The sequence below is a fragment of the Myotis davidii genome, unplaced genomic scaffold, assembly GCF_000327345.1.
Source record: "Myotis davidii unplaced genomic scaffold, ASM32734v1 scaffold821, whole genome shotgun sequence".
Lineage (NCBI taxonomy): Eukaryota > Metazoa > Chordata > Mammalia > Chiroptera > Vespertilionidae > Myotis > Myotis davidii.
Window position 1 is genome coordinate 1,819,919 of NW_006295269.1, and position 7,226 is coordinate 1,827,144.

The 7,226-nt window shown below is 43.4% G+C and overlaps 1 pseudogene; it reads left to right on the plus strand.

The window, feature by feature from the left end:
- Positions 1 to 4,350: 4,350 nt before the first annotated feature.
- On the plus strand, positions 4,351 to 5,172 carry LOC102754651 (annotated as a pseudogene).
- Positions 5,173 to 7,226: the final 2,054 nt, after the last annotated feature.

The following is a 7,226-nucleotide window of genomic DNA, read 5'->3' on the forward strand; positions in this document are numbered from 1 at the left end:
AAGGGCAAAAGACAAAGCAAGAGAAAAACAGTCAGTTACCTACAAGGGAGTACCCATACGACTGTCAGCTGATTTCTCAACAGAAACTAGGCAGGCCAGAAGGGAGTGGCAAGACATATTCAAAGTGATGAATAGCAAAGACCTACAACCAAGATTACTCTACCAAGCAAAGCTATCATTTAGAATTTAAGGTCAGATAAAGAGCTTCACAGACAAGAAAAATCTAAAGGAGTTCATCACCACCAAACCAGCATTATATGAAATGCTGAAAGGAATTCTTTAAGAAGAGGAAGAAGAAAAAGGAACTCTCACCATTTGCCACGCCATGGATGGAACAATAAATACCACATGAACTCACTCATTTGTGGAATATAAGGAACAACATAAACTGATGAACAAGGACTGATCCAGAGATGGAGAGGCATTGATTGGACTGTGGGGCTTTGGAGGGAGGGTAGAGGAGGGTGGGGGTAAAGGGGAAAGAGCAACCAAAGGACTTACATGCAGGCATATAGGCCTAACCAATGGACACGGACAACGGGGGGGGAGGGCAAGAGCGGGGGGGAGGGGGTAGAGGGTAACGTGGGGACAAGGACACATATGTAATTTCTTAATCAATAAAAAATATATTAAAAAAAAAAAGAACCACTTTGAATACATTAGAATGGCTATAAGAAAAAGACTGAACATAGCAAATGTTGTCAAGAATATGGAGAAACTGAGGACTGGACCTAGTCTGCTGCTGGTGGGTATGTAAAATGGCACAGCTGCTATGGAAAACAGCCTGAAAATCCCTCAAAAGGTTGAACATTAGAGCTACCATATATCCCAACAATTGTACTAGGTATATCCCCAAGAGATCAGAAAACATGTTCATACAAAAACTTGTACGAAAATATTGGCAACATTTTTCATAAAAGCCAAAAAGTGGAAACAACTCAAAGGACCATCAACTGAGAAATGAATAAACAAAATGTCTGTCTACACAATGGAATATTACTTGGCCATTAAAAAGGAATGAAGTACTGATAGGTCACACAACAAGGGTGAGCCTTGAAACCATGATCTGAAAGCAGCCAGACAAAAGGCCACAGTACACGATGCTGCTTATATGAACTACTCGTATCTAGTAAGCAAATCCATGAAGACGAAGTGGATTAATGGTTGCCGAGGGGCAGGGAGAAAGGGGAATTGAGACTAACTGCTAATAGGCTTCTTTGGGGGGGAAGAAGGAAATGTTCTGAAATTTGTGGTGATAGTTGCACAAGATAGAGAATATATGAAAAACCACTTTAAAATGGTAAATCTTATATTATGTGAACTATAGCTGTATCTAACGTAATGCTAAAAAGCAGGTGAGAGACTGAAAAAGAGAAGCACTAGCTGTACAGACATGCAGTGGTTCCTCAGCCCTGAGACCTGACGGTGGTCCCTGCAGCCGCCTCCTCCCTGGAAAACCTCCCTTTCATTTAAGTGCCTGAACAACTGAGAGGAGAGGGCGGTGCTGACGCTTTAAACAGTGAGAAATGGTGCAGGGCTTTGTGAGGAGACTGAAATCGTGGTAGAGCAGAGAACCACGAAAACATAAAAGTGTAGTTTTGACAGAAGAAATAGCAGGAAAGTGAAAGAAACTGAGAAAGGGGAGGGAGGTTTGTCCTAGGACGGAAGATTAAGGTGAAACTGCGGTTGCTCTTTGCTCTCTCTGGTACATAAGCTTATCTGTGTAAATACATGACACGGGACCCTAGGAGGGAAAACACAGTATTGTAAATTAGACTCAAAAAAAGAAAAAGCACCAGTGACAAATGCGTATATCTGAAAAAGTACAGCACAGAACATACAGAAACAATTCTCTATCAAGTCACTTCTCAGTCATTCCCTCTTTCCAGCACTCCACAGCGATTTCCTGCTAATAACCCTTTTTCTTCCTCCCTGCGTTTCTTCATGCGCACAGTTTTCCTCCTGCATATACACACCACTCTTCCTCCGCTAAGTGCCAGACCATTCGCTAATCTGTCTCCTTATGCATTCTCCCAGGGGTGACCCTCACACCCAACAACCTCCTCAAATGTTGCTCAGATATTTTCTGCTACCATCCCAGTCATTCATCCATTTATTGACTCCCTCCCACAACAAATAAGTATGATAGGGAATCAAATGAAGATACCATGGAAATCCAAATATGACATAATCTCTGCTCTATCAGAACCTACAGCTAGGAGTGGGGCTTAGAATTCATTAAGTGAGCACACACAGAAAAACTGTAAAATTACAAGTGACTTAAATAATAAAGTACAAAACAAAGTTCAAGTACAGTATAAGGGTTCCATGAGGACATTTAATCAGAGGATTAGAAGGAAAGTGAAGAGATAGAAAGGGAGGTGAAAAGAGTTCAGGACTGCTCCAAGGACGAAAAACAGCAGATGCAAAGGCCCTGCGCAGGGAAGTAGCATAACATATTTGTGAAATAAATAACATCTGTGGTGGGTGAATCATAGAAAGAATTTTGGGATCAATTGGGGAAAATGGGAAGGTAGGCAAAGGCCAGGTCATGCAGGTCCTATACCAGTGATGGCGAACCTATGACGCCTCTGACACGCGAACTCATTTTTTTGGTTATTTTTCTTTGTTAAATGGCATTTAAATGTATAAAATAAATATCAAAAATATAAATCTTTGTTTTACTATGGCTGCAAATATCAAAAAAATTCTATATGTGACACGGCACCAGAGTTAAGTTAGGGTTTTTCAAAATGCTGACACGCCGAGCTCAAAAGGTTCGCCATCACTGTCCTATACCAACCAACATGAGGTTATTACAATACCCAGGGAGAGATGATAATAGCTGGGCTATAAAAATGGCACCAAAAAATTTTGCTATATAAAGAGATGTCAAATAGTAACAAAAATGATCATTAACAACCATAATAACAGCAACGCTACCATGTGCTGAATACTATTACATGCCAAGACCCATGCTATTATGCACTTTAAATATGTTATCTTTTTCCTCCCAACTCTGAATGGTAAATATCGGGATTTTTATTTTGCAATTGAGGAAACTGAATAAAGTGAGTTAAATCAGCTGGCTAAGACCCCATGAAGCAGGCATATGATACAGCAGGGATTGAATAAAGTCTATCTGACTGGAATCCATTCATTAATACAACAGAGTTTCTTTATCATAAAAATAATAGAAATATCAACTAATGTGGAGCCAGGAACTGTGCTGGCATCTTAAAAGCAAAAGTTGCACTTTTAATCCTCCCACATGGGGAACAGCATCCCCACTTACAGATGGGCAAACGGAGGCAGAGCCAGGCCAGTTGTCGCATAAGCTGGGTACATAAATATTTCTACCTCAGAAAATTACAGAATGGAGATCCAAACCCACTGAAGACAAGAGAGTTCTGGAGGGCTTTTCCTTTCAATTAGGGGGCTAGTCAATTAAAAACTAAAAATGTGAATCGGCACCATATCTATAATCTGTTTAGCGTCCTCCCTTACCTCTAAGATGCAGGATGTCTGAAACCCACATCCCTATCTTCACTGTGACTCCGACCACAGCACTGGGAGCCCAAATCTGCATCACTACATGTGTCACCACAGCACTGACAGTGCAGAAAGATAGCCTGGGTTATAGAGGAGATTTTTGAGTATTTCCACCAAAATGGGGAGAAGAAATTACTTTGACAATCAAATCATCTATAAGGAAACATTATATTTTTACTAAATGTATAGTGAAAGTATTAGCATTTCAAAATCAAGATTGAAAATAAATGTTGCTTATAATTGAAGAGGACAATGTTAGACGATAAGAATTTTAAGAGAATAGAATAGAATGAATGGGGCTCCCTGAATTCCTATTACTCACCTATCCGAATCTATCCCCCTTCAAGTATCTGCTGCTGCAACAGATCTATTTTCATGTCTCCCACCGAGTCCAACAAAACAGAAAATCCTTCCTGTTTTTCCCAGAGAAATATTTTTCCTATAATCTATTCACTGTCCAAAATTATTTAATGGTCTTTCGTATCTAGTAGATGCCCTAAGAAGTGTTCATTTACATGATTTGTAGATATTGCAACAAATACCTCTGTGAATATGTACAAAGGACACAAGCTAAAAAAAACAAAACTACATATGCACAAAGACTGATATTTTTTGTGTTTCCTTGTATCAACCTAACCTTCAGCTACAGAGAAAGGTATGTCCAGTATTCCATTCACATGTGGCATTAAATTGGTTTGCCAAAAGCCAAACAATTAGAGATACACCCTTTGGACTAAAATACAGAGCAAATTACCACATGTTGCTATTAAAAATACATTTTACACTTACAGCAAAAGAATGACACCTGTGCTTCGGTGTCTAAGCAACTTGCTAACAGAGGAAGCGGTGGAAGCTGGGGGAGGACAGGTGCAGCTCAGAGATGAGCGTGTCGTGGCATCCGTATTTATCCTTCTGCAGTTCCTCCTCCAGAAACACCCCAGCCTGCTTCCCGAGGGCCTCTGGCTTCTTAATAACCTCACTGCAAACAGCCCTAGCACCTGTACCTCCTTGCTCTCCCTGGATCTGATCAAGCCTCTCTTGCAGTTGTTGCCAGTATCCAATGCGGTGAGCGTATTGGTGCTCACAGTTCTGTGCAACGTTGCAGAGAAGGGTCCTGCTTATTGCCAGCATCTGTGGCCAGGGCCCCTGCTGCCCTCCTTGCTGGACACATTGGCCTTCTCTGACACTGAAGTAGTGGACCAGAGTTTGGAGCTGCTGCAACTGCTGTTCCTCTACCGGCCAGAGGCTGCCCAGGCCTTCCTGCAGCAATCAGGGCTGCAGGCCCTTAAAAGGCACGAGGAGGAAGCACAGCTCCAGGACCGAGGGCATGCTCTCCAGCAGACAGCTCTTCACAGATGACCTGGCTTCTCAGTGTCACTTTACTCCACTCCCCCACCCTGCAGCTTCTGTGCCCCATGGCGCCCCTTATGGGGGTGGGAGGGTTAGTGACCATAATGAGGCCTCATGTTCTCTGATTCCACATCTAAGCCTAAACCAAGACCTTTAGACTCCAGCCCTCCCTTTCACTCAGCACTGTCCAGCCAGGATTAGAGGGAAGTGGGTGTGGGCTACTTACTCTGGGGCCCTGGAATCTCTTTTTTCTTTGGTTTGGTTTTGCTTTAGCAGCTGGAGCTTTTGATGGGGCAGAATAAAGTTTTATTTTTATATTAAAAATATAAAAATATACATAGCTTATAATAGGGTCAGACTCCTATTATGTGTAAATGGTTCCTGCAACCTTTATCAGTTCGAGTCTTAGTGCTTCTGCCTTAATGACATAATCTCTAGGTATCGCTTGTTTTGAAATGTTTAATTTCTTATCAAGGCAACCAAAGTAACTGGTCAGTCCTCCCAGATTTGTTTTTATAATTCTCAGGAAGAGAGCTCGTCTGTCAACTTCCCAAACTATGTGTATCAGAATGGCACTAAAGGTTTTCCTACCTATTTCAAGAGATTCCTCACAAGCACTGACAGATCCTATTTAAAAAAAAAAAAAAAAAAAGTCCTATCAGATCATATCCCCCTTTTCCACCAAAAAAGGACGACTGCCACTGCCATAAACCCAATCTCCCAAAATAACAACACAAAATTAAAATTTTTTTGTAACAACAGATTTTATGCACATGAGCAAACATAAAGAGAAATCACAGACCATCTAAGAGTGTGTATTTGTGTACAGATAATTTTATGTGCATTTGAAATATGTAAGATTGAATTAACATACTAGCTATGTACTTACCCTTAACTTTTATGAACACAAAGTTTTCTAAACAGGCTAAGAAAATTCATTACTGTTTTTAAAACCAAAGGTGATTTCTTTGTAACGTGAAGTGATTAGATAATTTTCTGCATTATTCAATTGAAAGTGTTCTACAAAGGAATGAGTATTGGTCGATTCCATTTACATGAAGTTCAAGAAGGCAAAATGAAGAGTGACAGAGGTAAAACTAATGGCTTCTCTTGCAGGTGGTTAGTAGCTAACTCAGACACAGACCATTCTACAGTGCTGGCATCCTTCTAAAACTCAATCTGGGTAGTAGTAGTCGTGAGGGTGAGTGTGTGTGTGTGTGCGTGTGAATAAATAAATCACAAATGCAAAGCAGCCTGGATGACTATCATCTACACTAATAAAAGAGAAACATGGTAATTGGCGTACGACCGCTACCCTTCCCATTGGCTAATCAGAGAGATATGCAAATTAACTGTCAGCCAAGATGGCGACCGGCAGCCAGGCAGCTTGAAGCTAACATGAGGCTTGCTTGCTTCAGTGACGGAGGACTCCAGCGTTTCCGCCTGCCGCTGCAGGCCTCTGAGCCTGCAGTTTAAGAAACATAGTAACAAATAGAAGCTAAACAAAACCCCAGAAAACATCTTTAGTCCCAGGCTTCAGCCAGCAGAATCGCAACATTGTAAACAAAGGCCAGAAACCTACTTTCAGCAGTGGAGGCCTAAGAGCGGAGCCAAGCCTCAGAGCTAAAGCTGGCCCAGAATAAAAAAAGAAAAAATAAAAGGAAAAAAGGAGCGGTTGGGAGCTTCTGTCACCCGCCAGCCTGAAAACAGCCCTCAGCCCCTCACCCAGACTGGCCAGGCACCCCAGTGGGGACCGCCACCCTGAAGGGTGTGTGACCAGCTGTAAACAGCCATCATCCCCTCACCCAGGCTGGCCAGGCACCTCAGTGGGGAGCCCCACCCTGATCCAGAACCCCCTTCAGGGCAAACCAGTCAGCCCCAACCCATGCACCAGGCCTCTACCCTATATAGTAAAAGGGTAATAAGCCTCCCAGCACCGGGATCAGCGTGACAAGGGGCAGCACCCAAAACCCCTGATCCCCCTGCGGCTCTGTGTGTGACAGGGTGCGGCGCCCCAACCCCCCCACCCCACGGGCCCTGCTCTGTGTGTGATGGGGTAGAGCCATAACCTCCCCATCAGCCCTGCCCTGAGTGTGACAGTGGCGGCGCCCCAACCCCCTGATTGGCCCTGCTCTGTGCGTGACAGGGGGGAGCTCCCCAACCCCCTGATGGGCCCTGCTCTCTGCGTGACAGGGAGGAGCTCTCCAACCCCCGGATGGGCCCTGCTCTCTGCGTGACAGGGGGGAGCTCCTCAACCCACTGATCGGCCCTGCTCTGTGTGTGACAGAGTACAAAGCCCCAACCCCCTTGATGGGCCCTGCTCT